At 32.5% G+C, this 4,730-nt stretch overlaps 1 pseudogene; it reads right to left on the bottom strand.

Annotated features, from left to right (window-relative positions):
- Positions 1-3,121: 3,121 nt before the first annotated feature.
- LOC111886924 (DNA-directed RNA polymerase D subunit 2b-like) lies at positions 3,122-4,087 on the bottom strand (annotated as a pseudogene).
- Positions 4,088-4,730: the final 643 nt, after the last annotated feature.

Here is a 4,730-nt window from a genome sequence, read left to right on the forward strand (position 1 = left end):
GAATTGCAAGCAACATGTTTTTAACCATTATTAGTTTTTGTTGCATTTATGATAGGAATGGTTGGAAGAATGGCTTGAAGACCTAATAAGAATGACTTGAAGAATGAGCCAAAGATTGATGACACTCATAATTTAAGAATGTTCTTATTTTTTAAGAATTACACTTGTATTTATTCATTAACTGTATATTCAAGAATGCTGGTTTTTTATGATATTCTTTTAGAATATGTATAAATATATTAAAATGTAGAAGGCTATTAGTATGTAAGAATATGTATGAATTTGTATTTAAGTTCGAATGTATATGAAAATACTAAAATGTTGTTATTCTTCAACTAGGAGTTCAAGAATTTTGTTATTCTTCATTAATATTCTACTAGAATAAAACTCTGAAAGAGCATCATTCAAACAAAAATCCATTCTGGCGGAATAGAATCGGTTATTATTACAAATTATGTTTAGATTTAATTTGAATTAATTTAAAAAATTCAGATTTTAAAATTAGAAGTGTTAATGATCCCTTAAAATCCGAAAAATACCTTTTTTAAAATATGTTAATTGACCAAAATACCTTTTTGCTGAAATTTTTGTGATCATATGGTACATGCTACTCTATTGTAATATCATAGACCCTCAGATCATAATCATTGATTTTATTCATCTGGTGGTCCAGATCTGTGCATTATGACACACAATAGTTAGTAAAAACAAAATAACCTAAGCCTATATATATATATATATATATATATATATATATATATATATATATATATATATATATATATATATACTCATGGGGGTTTTCGGTCCAAATACTATTTGGGCTGAAAACTCCTAACTCTTGGAGTTTTTGCGAAAATGATGCACAATGAACCTAGGCCATCCTCTCTACGGTTATTCCTTGAAGTACTAAGCTTTAAAACACTTAAAATGACTCCAAAATGCTTAACAGATAGCAGGAACAGTTTGACTTTCAATGAAGTGTTAGACTGAACTGGATGGAAAATTTCGGGTTGTCACACGGAACTTATCATGTGTTGAGTTACTAGATAAGAAGAATAAAGAAAAGAAAATGATATTTTCGTAAACATACTTTCCTAATTACAAATATATATTTACCTTGTTGGAGGGCTGATTAAGTTGGAAATGCAACTATATACCCGTTTAATCCTTAAAAAACCTCATATTAAGATCTTCAAGTGATGTTGGAATCTCATCCCCAAGTGTTGATGAGGATATTTGCGGTTCAAGGGCTGGAATGTGAATCTAATATGGAATGATATCATATGGATATATACCCCTGTTAAAGTGTCATTACCTAGGTCGTAAATACAATCAATTTTACTATAGGACATGGCATGACAGGACAAGACATACATACCAACTATGTTTGACATGCATTGAACTTAGACTGAGACTAAATGTCAATGGGACAAAAATTGAATTCCAACACAAAAAGGTGGGACATGGAGTCACTCTCGCTACTCTTGTATGCACAAAAGGTGTTAATACCCTCATTACCCTCATCATTGAAAATAGCCCTATATAGTGCAATAAAAGTAAAGCATAAAAGACTTGTAAATTACACCTTCTTAAAGTAACTGTTTCCTTCCTGTGATGTTTTGGATGAAAGAAACGAAGCTCTAGTTCTAGTTGATCCGCTGCAAATTGAGATATAAATTCCGAATTTCCTTTGATGCTAATATTTTAATGTAAACAACAATTTCCAATTGTGCCCTTGGAGGGCAAGAGATGTGTGGTATAGGCATTACCTAACGGTGTGTGAAATCTTGTAGAAATTAGGTTTTAAAGCACTATTTGCTGCAAATTTACATGTCGTTTCTTAGCCTTTTAATGTCCACATTTTGCTTTGAAACAAAGGAAAACAATCCAGCTTAGAAGGTTAAATGTTCTTTCTTAGCCTTTTAATCATTTTTTCTTATATTACATGAAAGAAAGAGAGAAAATGTTAAAGGTGATTACCTTGTAATTAACAGAGAAGGTTTCGATACCAGTGATGAAGGGCTCTTCTACAATATCAACCTCAGAAACTGTCTAACCACCACCACCTGTTTGAAGATTTTTGAGGATGCTTAGTCTCTTTAACAAAGAGCCTGTGTCCTGGAAAAGGCATAATAATAAATAAAATAGTAATTAATCAATTATTTCTGAAAGTTGCTTGTTATGTTGTAATGGGAATAAATGAAACTAACCACAGAACATGTGACATCTTCATGCAAAGGATCTGATGCAGCTGCAGTTGAACGCAGTGCAAGGTCCAACAGTCACTGAAAATTAAACTCAAATAAATGAAAACATAAAGTTTACAAAATAAAATAAAAAATAGCAGTGTACTTTCATTTTCATTTATTTGTGTATTATATTTATAACATCAAACTCTTTATGTAGAAATAAAGTCAAGAAATTTAGTATTTTTCCATAAGTCATCTGTTTACAATTGTCATTTATTGTCTCAGAAGGAACTTAATGGGTAAAAAGAGAAACAACAATTCTTATATATGGATACACATAAGGGCAAATTACAGAAACATCATTACATTTTGGGTAATTTTGCAGTTTAACTAACCATTTCTACTTTATTTTTCTGGTCAAAAGAACCATTAAAGTTTCAGGCATATTTCCAATTTAACCATTTTGACCAGATATAATTGATCAAACATGTTAATTTGGAGAATTAGAAAGGTTAATTTGGAAAAAATGTCTTAACTATTATTGTTTGATTGGAAAGAATAAAGTATCAGTGGTGTATTCGCAATAATTACCCAAAATATACTCTAGTTTTTTTGAGTCAGATAATATGAGTTAAATGGAGAAAGAACTGAAGCTTCTCAACAAAGATTTCATTTGATGTTTTATCAAGTTCATCACATGCAATATCCATAAAATGAACCAAGAAATCACCCTGTATTTGTAACTCAACCAAATCAAATATCAAATTTAATTACAAATTACTATTCAAAAAATTTTAACTTCAAAAACCCAACAATCAAAATTTAACCTGATCCAGAAGAAGATAATGCTTAATAGAATGCAGCTTGCCAATGAGGTCATACTATCAACATTCAAAATAATAACCGGTCACAAAATATTGTTAAAAGAACTAAAAAGCACAACCACTAGAAATTGTGAAAAGGCGCTCATGTAAGTTAGAAGACGCTCCATGGGCTATCAACTAGTCCCTTTCCATTTCCCCAAATTTTATTCCACCAAACCGTTTCCTGTCAGCCATCGGTTTCCTCGTTAGCGGGTGCACTGGGCCCGTGTTTCTAAATTTCACTTTGTCCTTCGACATGTGAACTAACCTCTGGTAGAACGTGGGGCCCATGAACACTAGCAATTTTACCATTTCACCTGTCCTCTTGTCATAGAGTCTTTCATTTCCCCATCGCGAAAATTCAGCCCTGTAATAAACAAGTAAATGAAAATAATTTGCTATAATCATAAAGAAAAATGAGTCATTTAGTTTACCAATTACCTGTGAACTTGGTCTGTAATGGCATCAACGGAGAGAGAAGAAAAAGGTGTTGCGTATCTCTGTGAACCTCCCAACGTGATACCTTTCCCCAAAGCAGATTCCAACATCTGCCCGGGAGTCTGTCCAGATGGGAATGCATGTGGATTTATCACAATATCTAGAACTATTCCTTGTACACTGAAAGGAAAGTTTTCTTGAGACTCCAAATTCCCTAAAACGCCCTCATGCCCATGCATACTCGAGAATTTGTCACCAAGGAATGGGGCCCGCAGCTGCCTCAAGAATACCACTGCAAAAATTTTCCCTTCATCATTAGCAGATAACACAACCTTCTGCCCATGCATACTTGAGAATTATGTCATTTTTTAACCATGTGAAATGTGGATATAAAGTTAGAATTATAAATACTATTAACATACCCAGTAGCTATTGGCGTCATCTATATTAGGAAAACCTGTAAGAGATTGCTGCCCACTGCCTAACCCATATGGCACATCATGTGAATGAAGTCAGAATCTTGTCTTTTCATACATCAACTTCAGTACTGATCCATATGTAATCTACCATATGTACAGTTTCAACAAATCAACATTGACGAAAACAAAAATCAACAAAAGTGTATACCTCAAAATTCAGATCAGGTGAGATAAGTATTAGTTAAGCTAAACATTGATATAGAAATGCTACACAATTTCATTTTGCTAGTTCATTGAAATAGTATCAACATACACGTATGACAAATGTAAAGCACTTATTTTTTCTAGATCCAAATACAAAATCTTAAACACACCAATTTAAGTATTACAATATAAGTATCACTATCATCTAAGATTGTAGAATCCAGTGTTTATGATATGTGTAAACTAATTGGATCGTGCTTTTTTATAGAAAACATGGAGTCCCAACGACCTGTTGTATTAGTTCTAAGTGGAAAATTAGAAAGCGACAAGGAATTTGCAAGGTCTTTAAAAGAAACTTCATCCCTTAAAATCATAGATGATGTAAAGTTCCAGACCTATTTGCATTCTGAGATGGAAAAGCAATCAGAAAAAGATGAATTCAACATCGATACTTACATGGATCCTGAAATCACTGAAGAAGGGAATTGGTCCTTCAGAAAAAGATGAAAAAGATGACTACTGAAGAAGGGCTTCATGGAGAAAATTGCAATCAAGCCCTAAATTAAATGGTTCTCCATTTAAAGAAAACACAAATAGGGCTAGACTTGATAATC

The sequence above is a fragment of the Lactuca sativa genome, chromosome 6 (assembly GCF_002870075.4).
Source record: "Lactuca sativa cultivar Salinas chromosome 6, Lsat_Salinas_v11, whole genome shotgun sequence".
Lineage (NCBI taxonomy): Eukaryota > Viridiplantae > Streptophyta > Magnoliopsida > Asterales > Asteraceae > Lactuca > Lactuca sativa.